This window comes from Micrasema longulum, unplaced genomic scaffold (assembly GCF_059751315.1).
Source record: "Micrasema longulum isolate JH-2025_06_02 unplaced genomic scaffold, ASM5975131v1 h1tg001528l, whole genome shotgun sequence".
NCBI lineage: Eukaryota > Metazoa > Arthropoda > Insecta > Trichoptera > Brachycentridae > Micrasema > Micrasema longulum.
The window spans coordinates 21,733-35,782 of NW_028278711.1; the positions used below are offsets into that span (position 1 = coordinate 21,733).

General features: G+C 30.3%; 1 long non-coding RNA gene across 1 annotated transcript in view; it reads left to right on the plus strand.

Moving 5' to 3' along the window:
* Positions 1-10,495: 10,495 nt before the first annotated feature.
* LOC148275018 (uncharacterized) overlaps positions 10,496-14,050 on the plus strand; it is a 100,296-nt gene continuing 96,741 nt past the window's right edge. Inside the window, exon 1 of the long non-coding RNA XR_015824130.1 lies at positions 10,496-11,803. This is a non-coding gene — a long non-coding RNA (uncharacterized LOC148275018). The remainder of the gene's footprint in view (positions 11,804-14,050) is intronic.

Below are 14,050 nucleotides of genomic sequence, written 5' to 3' on the forward strand. Positions count from 1 at the left end.
TTGACTAACTACAGATCTTAACCGTTTGCATGTTTTCATAACATGAATATTCCACTTAAAAAAGTTATCAATAGTTAAACCTAAATAAACATATTCATTCACAATTTTTAATTTATCGCATAAGCAAGCTCTATCAAAGGTAGAGTTATGAAGGCATTCAAAATTATGAGTTTTTACAATAGGTAACATATTTGTTTTGGCGTGTGGCGATCTAACATGCATTAATTGACTTTTTTTGGCATTTATTAAAAGACCCGCATCATGACACCAAATTTGTAAAATATTAAAGTCATCCTGCAACATTTCAGTACATTTATTAATATCCCTATGCGAAACAACTAGAGCAGTATCGTCTGCATAAACAAAGTGTTTAACATGTGAAAAAATATTTTTAATGAATGATACATATATTATATACAATATGGGTCCTAATATGGAACCCTGGGGGACACCTGCTTTGATATTTCTATTACTGCTTTGTGCACTATCGATACTTACGGACATTGTTCTATTAGTTAGGTAGTTTTTGAAGAGGTTAAGTAATGGTCCTCTTATTCCGATTATATTTAAACATTTTAATAGTTTACAATGATCTATAGTATCAAAAGCCTTAGAAAAATCAATAAATAATATTAATACATGTTTTCTATTATTTAGTTCATTATTAACATAATTAGCAAAACTTTGGAGAAGAGTTTCAGTACTCTTCTTTTTTTGAAAACCGTGTTGGTTAATATCAATTATTCCAAAAAGTTCGAGATATTTTGTTAATTTTAATAATACATATTTTTCAAAGATCTTTTCAAGAGCAGGTAGAATACTAATAGGTCTATAATTTCCTAATAATGAATGATCACCTCCTTTGTATATTGGTCTAATTATACTGCATTTTAATTTCAATGGATATGATACTTATAGTGTCTAAAAAATATATATAAAATACATACAAAATATTACATACTCGTATTTAAATCCACACAGATATATATACATATATAATAGTAAGAGATAAAAAAAAAGAGAATAAAAAGAAAGCAACATTATATTATTAGTACAGCTCACACATTTAACTATTGTGGTTTAAGTGGCCACTTTACACACCGTGTAACATTCACCATTCTGCCCATATTTGAACATCTACATCTCTTTGATCTTTCATCTGTTAATGTTTGTGAAGTTAAAGAGCTGAAACCTTTTTTTATGCGGGCGAGATTCGTGCAATTGAATTATTTCACCTACATTTGTTCAAAATTGTAAATTCAATATGGGATCGCTCAGAACTGTTATCTCTTATGAACTTCAGGGTGCGTGGAAGAATGAATAGACAGGTGCCACCGTTTTATACCAAAAATTCACGGACAGCGTATACTTGTCATGCCGTATTAAATAGACCTGTCTATTTCATTCTTCCACGCCACCCTGAAGTTCATAAGAGATAAACAGTTCTGAGCGATTCATTATCCATTTGGAAGAATTTACAGTTATAAAAGTAGGTGAAATAATTCAACAATACTGAAGCCATAAAAAATTTCTTTAACCAAACATTAACAGATGAAAGATCAAAGAGATGTAGATGTTCAAATTCTGGGCAGAATGGTGAATGTTAATGTGTGTATGTGTGATCGAATGAGGGAGAGGGTGCATGTGTGTGGGTGCGTAAGTATATTTAAAAAAAAATAAAACTTGTAATTATATTGAAAAGTGTACAGGAAAATGCTTGGTTAGAAATTTGATTATCAATATTATTGGAACAAAATCAAAACATTGTATATTATGGTTTGTTAACTTTATTCTCTATTTTATGAGCAACTCAGTATTATAAAAGTCCCCTAGACGTTAGATTTAAACAAATGTTTATCTATGGTTAGTTATTTAAAAAAATACCAATTTTAAAATAAAGGTTTTAAAGAAAATTCAAGCCACGAAGCTTTACTCCGCCTTTACCTTTACTGCCATCTATGAGTAACTTTTACAAACAGCGTTCTCCCTTCCTTCGCATCCCCTTACCACTTTTCACCTTGGTTTGCGTGGTAAATAATTATATTATAATATTATTTGAACAACATTAATACATATTATTAAATCTAATTTATGTGACTTGTTTGTACATCCTTAATTATTTATGTAAGGACTTGCCTATAATTTTAAAACTAAAACCATAAAATGTATCCCTGTCAGACCGAGTTTAAATTTTATTTATTTATTTTAACTAGCGCAGTCATATATTGAACTACACGAGGCTTCAAAAATGATTTGTTTGGAAATCGATATTCACAAAGCAAAGATTATCAGTCCAACGAGGATAGACATTTTCATTTTATTTATTTATTCATTTAAAATTACAAAATTAAATATTTATGAACTTATTAAGGCTTTTTAGGCTATGCCCGTGTCAAGTCACAATAAATAACAATAAAAATACATAGTAAAATTAATTAGATCAAATTATAATGACATAGAATCACAATCTAGAAAAAAGGTAAATGTATTAAATAATCAAATTCCAAAGAATACAATGCAAAAAATATAATCAGAAATAATTTTTAAAATATAAATTATACAAATTAAGAATCAGACATAATCAAATATACAAAATAGTGGTATCATTAAAATCAACAAAATAATAGTAAACATTAACAGTTATAAAATCGAAGTGGTTGATGAATAAATATATCTAGGATACAAAGTCAAACTTGGTAAAGATAACCAGACAGTGGAATTACCAAGAAAAAAAGGACTTAGTTAGGCTTCTTTTGGCAAACTAAAATATATTTTTGAAAATAAACAAGTCCCTCTATGCCTATAAAGACAAGTATTATGCCAGTGATGACATACGGACTAGAAACTGTGTCTATAACACAGAAAAGTACCCAGAAATTAAAATGCACGCAACGATCCATGGAAAGACAGATGCTCGGTGTATGTCTAAGAGACAGAATAAAAAATGAAGAGATAAGGTGCCGAGCCGGAGTCGTGGATATCATGATCCTGCAGCAACATTAAAATGGCAGTAGACTGGACACTTGGCGAGGCAAAATGATGGCAGGTGGACGCCCAGAATAATAAAGTGGAGACCATGGGCAAACAAAAGAAGTGTCGGAAGGCCACAGAAAATATGGGTCGACGACCTCCCCTCCATTGCCGGTAAAACGTGGATGATGAAAGCGGGTGATCGGGAGAAAATGGAGACGTTTGGAAGAGGCCGTCATCCAGCAGTGGAGAAACTAAGGATAAAGAATTAGTCATACAAAAGTAAACTTACTGTTTCTCTATAAAGCATACAAAACTAAAATTCCGTCAGTGTTTTTAACTGAATACAAAATATTATTTATATGTACTTGAATTTATTCAGGTGTGAAGGGGTTTTAAACACATTTTATGATATGATATCCAAACCGCCTGAATAAATTTATCACAAACACAATATATTAAAAATAAATGTGGATTGGTTTGCTAGAACTGCTTCCACAGCGCTACTAAAGATCTCAATTTGCGCATGCGCGGACGTGTAAATTTAATACTGGGCGACCGCCGACCCAACAGTCTTATGCAGTCACTTATTTTAGAATTAGACAGAGCGCAGAAAATTTTACTTCAATTCAATTCAAGTCAATACAATTGCCATATTCTGGTTTCCTAACGTGACATTTTGTTTAAAAAAAATATTTTATTTAAAAATAAATTGAGACTCATTCTTTCTGGCTGCGACACGATCCCACTTGCTATTTTATGATGCTCACACTTACGCAGACCTGAACACTTACTCCCACACAAATACACACAAACACATCTCTACATTTACACACATAAACACACTCTTTTGTTGTACCACAATTTAATATGTATGATTTTTATTTAGAAACTTCGCTGGTCTGTCTTTAAACCGAATATTTTTTATGTTAATTTGTCATTGTGTCGACAAACGTGTTTGTTTCTGTAAAATAAGGAAATAAATAAAATAAATGACAGCGAACGAATACTGTGTAAGTACAATTTTTATCATCTCAATTTTCGAAAAGTATTTTTTTATATTTTATTTTATTTTGTTAACATATACGTCAAAATTTCCTTTTACATAACTAAAAAAAGTTAACGGATTTGGTTGAATTATTTTTAAAAACCAAATATATCCTATTACCCAATATTTAGAAATAAAAAAATATACCTAACCTAACCAAACACATTCAAAAGAAGTTTAAAACAATTTAAAAATAAATGCGAAAATCAAATAAAATATTTTAAAGGATTAATATAACAAGAAAATCAAAAAGTTTCATATAAATTATGTCTAACTTTTTTATTATGTTTTATTATTATTTAATAAGTACGCCCAATACATAATTTTATTATAACAGAATGAGGAAGTCCAGTGGTTTTTTAAAGTTTTGTACTTCTGAAATTACTTAGCGTGTGACGTCTCAAGTTATCTTCTACTTTTTCTCGCTCAATTCTGCCGATCGGTCGGTTTATTAATTTATTTTATTAGATAAATAAACAGTATATACGCAAATATTGTCAATTTCTTTGTATATTAGTGTAGGACATATATTAATTTGGTTTTTCTTTTATTATTCTTTTCTTTTCTTTTCATGGTCATGTCATACCATATTTATATGCTATATTTATTTTAATCATTAAAAAAGGAATGGCCCACGCCCAGACGCTGAAGTCTTTTTGGGTATTTTTTTCCAATTTACGTTATATTTTAATTTTTTTTAAATATATTTTTCTGAAGTGTATTTTTGTAATTATATATATATATATATTTTAATTTAAATCTTAAATTAGGGCACACATATCATACATATTGTTATGTGTGTTCTAATAATAACATTGTAAATATATTTAATTTATAAATTGTTTATCACATATGTCTTGACCATTATTTTAAATTTTGATATGTTTTTTTCTTCATAAATATTTTTTCCCATTTCGTAATACTTTTTAATTGCTTTAAATAAAATTGAATTTTGTAACTTTGCCTTTTTCCTAAATGGAAGTCTAATTTTGTTCTTTTCTCTAGTATTGTGATCGTGTTCATGCTGGTTCCGATCATTTTTTTTCCAAAATTCTGTTTTTTATTAGAGTTTATAATTTTATGAACAAATATCATTGTATTGTAAAATATTATTTGTTTATATGTTAATAATTTCATTTCATTAACCATCGACTTTAACCTCGTGTATCTGTTTTTTTTTCAAAATGATTCCAAAGGCTTTATTTTGTAATACAGTTAGTTTATCTATGTTTTCTTTGTTTGATAAAAATAAAATGCTACTACAGTAGTTAACGTGTGGTTCAATAATTGCTTTGTAAAAAGTTTTGCAAGAGTCCTTATCAATAAATCTTCTGATCCTTCCCAAAATTGATATTTTTTTGCAATCTTATTTATTACCATCTTAGCGTTTTGGTGAAATGTAAGTTTTGAATCCAACATTACACCTAAATATTTAATTTCAGTGACTTCATTAAGTTTTTCATTTTCTATTACAATTGATGGTGTAATTTCTATTCCTTGGTTTCCTATATTCATATATTTAGTTTTGTTAACATTTAATTTTAATTTATTAATTTTTAGCCACAGTGATACATTATTGAGATCATGATTTAGTCTGTCCATAATTGTTTTATAATTTTCTCCCGATATATATATTAAGGCATCGTCTGCAAAGAGTTATTTTTGAATATTTTAATGTTTCGACAAATATTCTATTTAATATTAAAGTTTAATATTTCTATGTAAATAATATATGGATGGAAAAATAAACAAACAAATAAATATTTAAATAATTAAATATATGTCTCGATTGTCTTTGTCTTGTTTTGAAATGTTGTATGTGATATTGTTCTGATCTTTTTGTATTATATCCATGTTTGATACATTTTTTTTTTCAAGTTTTAATTTTTTGTCTACAATGATATCAGTGGCTAACTGATGAATACATTTTAATGATTCTAGTTCAAAAACTTTATTCACATTTAATTGTTAAGTTTATTTAAAGATTTATTTAGTTGGTGTTAGATAAAAGCGGTCAAAATTTGCAGTGGAAGGGAGATCGAATATGGAAAGACAAAGAAGTGGCGTTCTGTCCTCTCTGCCTACCCCCACGGTAAACCGGCGTGATGGTTTGTTGATGTTGTCAGTACATTTTCCATTCTCAAAAATACTCCCCTCTCTTGTGATCAACAAAAAATCATACATTTTTATTAACTCCCGGTATAAAAAAAATAGCTCTCAAGGAAAACCGAAAAAACCCTTTTTAAAGATTATTGTTGGCAAGGGATTCAAACCCAGAACCCACAATGTACAAAACTAAATACGCACTGCTCTGCTGTACCGTAAACCTTAAAAACACTGTTAATTTTATACCGAAAAACATATTCACAAATTTCATCTTCACGAAATTAAAAAGCACGATTCAATTAAAGACCACTCATAAAAAAAGTACGAAATAAACAACCAAAAATAGTTGCAGACAATATTTACAATAAAACATTTTTACTAGCATGCAAAACTAATTCGTCGTTTTTTGATCAAAACATCTGATTTCAATTCCGGTTTGCGTCTTTGCTATATTTATATTATTTAAAAATCTGTTAAGGGTGCAAATTTCAGACGAGTAAAGGCACGTCGCTACAACGAATTTCATTTTTTTATCGCTCTCCCGGTTTTAAGGGCTTTTGATGTTTTTTTTTACTCTGGGGTGCATTTTGGTGGATGGGGTTTTAGTAATTTAGGCGGAGTTGAGACGGATACACGATTTGGTAGGGAGTTGTGTTGCCAGGTGAGTTAGACAGAGAGAAAAATACGGGAAATTCGCGGAGTTAAAGAGTTCCGAAATCGCTTGAAGTGAGATGGTTTCATATACTTCGTTCGTTCTAAGAATGCAACTGTAATATTTTATTTTTATTTTCCAATATTTTTTTAGGATACAAGCAAAACGCTCCTAAATCTTCATTGTATAAAATTGGCTTAAAAACGTTACTTTAAATTTGATTTGTAAAATAAGTCAGACTGTTTTTAATCAATGGACGTTCACAGACCGATGAAACACATAGCGCCACATTATTTGGGCAGAAATCTAAAGCTTCGATCGCAGAAAGCAAGTTAACATTTTCTATTTAGAACATTACATTATACTATGCAAGACCAGCAGCTTATTACACAAAGGACGTTAACGCTTAATAATGAAATCGGATGACAAATGCTGTACAACGCTCTTGGATGGATCGTCCTAATTAAAACATAGACGAAGAATATTTCCATATCGTGTACTGTTTTTATTTGGCTGGTTTAAGTTCACTTTACGCACTGTCCATATAATATCTTAACGTTAATTTTTGTAAAGTATGAAGAGTTTAAACTGATGTGTGAATATTATCGTATCGTTACAACTTCTAGAAAATGTCTGTAAACATCTAGATTCGAATTTTTAAATTACTTATTAGACCAGATGATTCGATAATCCATCTAAAAGAATACATAAATGTTTTTTTATATTTTTTATTTATAAATCATTTAACACAAAGTATTTTACAATTATAATACGTTGAATTACATTCCCAGGAGTTACAACAACTCAATTCAGGACATAAATAATATTAACATTTAGAAAATAACACATATTGAGAACAACAAAGAAACGACGCAAGTTTAGCACCTTTATAACTAAATATAGCACAACAATATATACGCCAAAAAGCTTTTCTTACACAAGCAGAATAAATGCACATAAAAAAACGCTTTTAAGAATAAAAAAAGTAGTGAATCTACTAAGGGAGATAAGGTCATTAACATCACATGCCATGCAGATGATGCAGCCATAGTGTAATTATCTAGTATAGTAAATTAACAAGTATAGTAAATTAACTAGTAGGTAGTAATGGTAATGTTTATTTTTACATAAAAATGTCTGCCTTAAAACAGGTTGTACCTAGTTAGGCAGACTAGACATGATCCAGAGAAGTTTTATGTTTCTGATGCCAATCCAGGGGCAACGAAATATTGCAGTTTAAACAACCTTTAAAATCAGTATTTCACGTCCTCTGCCAGAAATCGAATCCAGGACCTTAAGCATGGTAAGCAAACGTGCTAGCTGCTACACTACGAAGCGAACTTATCTTCACTCGATTTCCTGATTCTGGATCTATTTCACACACTAAATTGAATCTCTCAACCACCTGTACACAAAAAAAGGTTTATTAACCACTTCCAATATTTATTTCGCCCCATATCAACGATGGTTTAGCTCTTTAACTTATTTAACAGTTGGAAGAATGGAAGAAATACGGATATTCAAATCGAAACAGAGTGGTCAATATCATCGTTTCTATAGTGATCACTTGACTCAGTTAATGGCTGGTTATAAGCCCAGTTAATGACATTTATTTGAAAAGGTGTTTTTACACTAAAATATTTCATGGTTCTTGGGCTGGTACCTGAAGCGTAAGACTGATCATCTTACGTTCGTGTAACAAAAACGATGTGCGGAAAGAGAATAGTGAAAAAATAAATGAGTGATAATGGGCAAAACCTCACTTCCATAAAACGTTCCCTATCTCTGATTGTTATATGGTATTTTTTTAAAGGCGAATGAAAAGGTCAAATTATTTACGTCTCTCAACGTGCAATTAAGAAGTTTGCATCATATAAAGGAATGCATTTTAAGCGAAGTCAATTGAATTCGTTGAAAAAAAAAATTGAATGTAGTCAAATCACACATTTCTGTCAAGTGATCAATAGAATGAATTCACTCTAGTTCGATTTGAAATTCCGTAATTATTGCATTTTTCAATTGTACATAATATTAAAGCTAAACACGTTGATATCGGAATAAATAATGCCTTTTTTTGTGTACAGATTTAGTCTCGATTAATAGAGAACAGAATCCAGGAAATCATGAAGATAAGCACGTTATTTTATTTCGAAAATCATACTATCGTGTTAATGTAATAAATACAATTTATTTTTCAAAGTACATCTGAAAAATTACATTTATCTTTTGTCTGTAATTGTTTCGTAGAAAATAATGTTAAAAAAAAAATTTTACTCTTTGAATTTTACTAAAAAAAAATAGACTAATAGCGCTGTAAAGTCGTGTTACATTAAGCAAAAAACGAGACATTTTCAAATACAGGTATTTAAAAACACCAATTTTTATTATATTATTTTCATAATATTTTCCAATATTCATAAAAGTAATCGTATAATTTAGAAGTGCTATAGCAAAATACGATTTCATTATCTAAAACATTCCAAAGAAATATCAAGTCTTGTATGCGACTTATGTGATATCATAACCACCCGAGAGTTTACATTATTTGGGCACTCTTTCTATTGACCTTAAATCTTTTTAAAATTAGAATTTACAATCTTATTTTTTTGTCAAGATAGGTTAAAAAGATTTTAAAAATTTGGTTCGTTGAAAGGCGTTGATTTTTTGCTTTAGATTTAATTGATATCTACCATAGTTAAGTTAATTGTTTTATGTTTTATTTATTTATTTATTTTATACATACGGCCTAAGCCAATAACAACAGTTACATGAAGAAACATAAATGCAAGAAACTGAACAAAAAGAACATAAAACTATTTAGCAAAGACAAACAAGGGCAAAACAATAATAGTATACAATATATTAAAAAAAACGAAAGACCAAAAACTTTGAGCTAAACCATGCCAATCCAACTTCATCCCACACTGTTTAGTCGCGAAGAGATCTACGAAAAGCCGTAAGATCTATCCCAAAAATTCATAGTCGTGTGATGAATTGACTAATCTTCACATTCTGGACACTGGGGCATAAAAACCAAAGTTGCTCTTAGAAGATTTTATAAATAGCAGATTTTGACTTCTGGTGACACTGTTGGGAACATGAAAAGAAATTGATTGCAACAATATTATATTATTTTAAAATCTTATCTTGGGTTTTTTAACGTAAAATATATGGCGCCCATATAAATTTGCCCGCAATAATGAATACGTCTCTTGAAAAGCGAAAAATCCAGGTTTCATCATACACTTGACTAAAATAGAAAACGCAAAGTATTCAAAGTTTATGCGAGTATTATAAAATTGATCAAAGGACTTTTTCCAACAAAACTTTAATGTAATATTTTTTTTGCGGTAGTTATATCGATTGAAAACAGTGTGTAAATTATGCCGAATTCAAATCATGAGTTTAACAGCTTTATTTTGAAAAATATATTCTACAATGATTTTTCCTCGTCTAACTTTTCTTTTGGTTTGACGACAAATATAAAATTCTACTTTAAGGAAATAACCAGTTTGGTTTTATAAAAAACGCACTTAAGACCTTTCGAAAAATATCCTAAACTAAAAATATTATTTAATTCACATTTTTTCGCTGTACAGACTACACCGCCGCCATCCGCCGTCTGCTCTGTTGCCGTGGCAACCCTCTGTAAGCTCCGCCCACCTCCCCTTCCCCCCGCAGCCAGAGTATAAAAGGACCTCCCCGGGAGGGCACATCTCAGAGCGCCCGCGCTGTCCGTCGGAGGCTGCGCTCTGTGACGGTCCGTTTTCCGCGCGTCCGATTGAAAATTTTCCAAGAATCAATCGATTTTGTTACCGTAAACATATTCCCTCCTGCAACTACCAGACTCCTTTTAAAAATGACGTTTTTAAAATAACTGCAACCAAATTTAAAGCCGCTTTAATTATCCATTCGGTACTTTCATGAAAATATGAAAAGTTACTTGTAAAATCTAGCAATTATTATACTACGCCTGAAAAATCCTTTATGCAGATTTTCCACGCCTGAAAACCACCCCTCGACTTAATACTCATTTTTCACGGTACATATTTCTCTGCGCTGGGGATTTAATTATAGAAGACTAAAATTACTTTTTTCCGTATGCATCAGTTTTAAATGCTCACCTCCACAAGGTAGGTTCTTAACCTCATTGCTTTGAGACTCACCTTTTCAAAAAAAGTAATGCATTTGTTTTTTAAAGCATCAGATTTCTAAAAAGAAAATTATTGTTATTTTAAGAATCACTTTTGTTATTTTTTCAATTGTTCAAAAAAATGTATTTTTTTAAAACTACTTTTAGCAAGCGTTTTAATGTTTATTTTCTCAAATCATTATTTCAGATTTAATTAATTATACCTAAATTAATATTAGAGACAACGACTTTAATTTTTTTTTAACAATATTGAAAAAAAGAAGTGTTTTAAATCAAAAATATATCGAAATGTTTTTAAACAACCATTGTCATTTTTCTGTAATACCCATATTGGCAAGCGCTTTTTTCTAATAATTATTAATTTACTGAGAGTATTTTATAAAGTCTGTTTTTATTGAAAAATTCACAAGTTACCCGATAAGTAGAAATATTAAATTCTACGCATTTAGATGTTCGATCATGTAAGAATTGTAAATGTTACATGGTGCATAAAGTGAGCACTTAAACCAGTCAATGACAGGTCACCACCGCCTATGCCTCTGTCAAAAAAGCGTCCGGCATTTCGAGCATTTATTCCATAAAAAAAGATTGATAATTCGTGATTTCAACACACCTTACAACTCACAATTAAATACAAATTTCGGTGTACTTATTTATATTTCTTTTTCCGTGAAATAATGCGATGCGTTAAGGGTGGTTTTCGCTGTAGGGTTAGAGAGATATTTCTCCCCTCTCACCTCCCGATTCCCTCTCTACCCCAGCATCCCTCTCTTCCCTCACCTACCCGTTCCCTTTTCCACCCTTCTGTATTACGGTATACAGCTTATCGATTCCGAAACCGACTGCCGGCGAAGAAAGACTTGATCGTTCTCAGGTGAGCACAAAATATTAAATTATTAACATGTTGTAAATATGTAAAAAGAAAACTACCTCAAAATACATTTGTGTCATTTTAATCCAAAAAAAACTGCTACTGTTTTAACTCTAATAAAAATATTCATAACCTTTCAAAACACAGAAAAAAAACCGTTATTAAATTTCAACGCTGTGTTTGGGAAAAAACGATTATTTATGGACGCATATTTTAAATTTCTAGTATGTATTTTAGAGTTTTTTTAGCTCTTAAAAGTGTATGCTAAAATTTCTCTGGAGACGGTGTTGTAACGCCGTTTTACATTTAGCAAAATAGGATATATATTTTTAAATACATGTATTTAAAAACATAAATTTGACGGATATGTACTATCAATGTTTTTCGGAAATATTTCTTGGTAAAATTCCATTGTTTATAATATTTTAATCATTGCATATTTGTACTGCCGTAATAAGCAAAATGGCAGTTATTTGCAAAAGTCATATTTTGAGATATGACACTTTTTGGTGGTGACTGGCCGGTCGGATAACGTTCAAACTAACTGATTTTGTGATTGATTGACTGTGTTAGTAGTTCTAATATCTTACATATTTACATTTTTGTAATTACTTTCAATTTAATTGTTTATTTATTAAAGGACGTTGTCCATGTATACAATTTAAAGGCTTTAAATTTTAAACTAAAAGAATACTTATTTATTTATTTATTAACGGACACTGTCCATGTATACAATTTATAAGGTTTAAATATTACAATAAAAGAATAGTTTAAAACATTTTTAAAAAAAGAAAAGAAGCATTGACAAACATAAGGGACATCAAGACAAGATCTGGACTATTTATTTAGTGCTCGTTTAAATCGTTGTCAACTTATACCAAAAAAGTCCAGATCTTGTCTTTGAGTTAACAATACGACAAAGACGGGTCATTGGACAATTGAGGCCATAGTTTGATCTATGCTGATCGATGAACAGTACTTTATTTTTTCTCAACCTACGAGTTGGATTATTTTACAATATACATAAGAGGTAAAACAGAGTATTCAAAAAATAAAATAACTGGAATATTGAATTTCACTTGTCCCAGTAATGATGGAACATCGATTGTGATCGGGTTGTGGTCCTGTGGCTAGTGTCTCCGACTCACAGACCAAAGGTCTGTGGTTCGAATCCCACTCTACCCCAACTCGATTCCCATTTTCTAATAGTGAGTTATTTACAACTCGTTGAAAATGGCCCTCAAAATGAAATAATTGCGTAAATCATAAGAACGCAAATATTTATTTTTACCAAAAAAAATATATTATTTAGTTTGCCGAACATATATATGGAATCAATATAAGTTCTACGTTATACCTATACGACAATATTTTGAGTGTGTCCAAATATCTGTACATAGACAAATGACTGGATTTCACCCCCCGGGGAGTCATTTAGATTAACAAATCACAACAGAGATGCTGAACATTTTAAAGAAGGGAAAATGGAAGTCTAGGCATTTACAGGGCTTATGACATGTCATTGGCTGGTTTAAGTGGCCACTTTACACACTGTGTAACATTCATCATTTTGCCTGTTTGAACATCCATATTTCTTATATATGTCGATTTTAGTGGAGTAAAAAAGCTGAAACCTTTGTTTTTGTGAAGAAATTCATTGAATTATTTCACATACTAGGCAACGCCTGAATTTTTTTTCCAATTTTTGCACTTCTTCTTGGACCAGTTGGTTTTATTACAATATTTTGAGTTTGTCCAAATGTCTGTACATAAACAAAATACTGGATTTTACCCCCTAGGGAGTCATTAAGACTAACAAATTACAACAGAGATGGATATTAACAAATCACAATATTTTGAAGAAGTTTAGAAGAAGTAAAATTGGAAAATTGTTTTTAGGCGTTGCCTAATATGTGAAATAATTCGATCAGATGAATCTCTTCACAACAATAAAGATTTCAGTTTTTTAACTTTACTAAAAACAAAACATGAAAAAATTGAAGAAATATGTGTATTTAAACATAGGCACAATGGTGAATATTACACAGTGTGTAAAGTAGCCACTGAAACCAGCTAAACTATTCCTACTCAAATGAAAGACATAACCCCAACAATACAACACATACAAACAATACAATCACTAGATCCTCAACACAAAGACAACTTAAACAATATCAAACTAATACCATTTTCGGACAAAGGTATTAAGAGTATTATGCAATCCTACTTCCACTGTCTATTAAATCAATT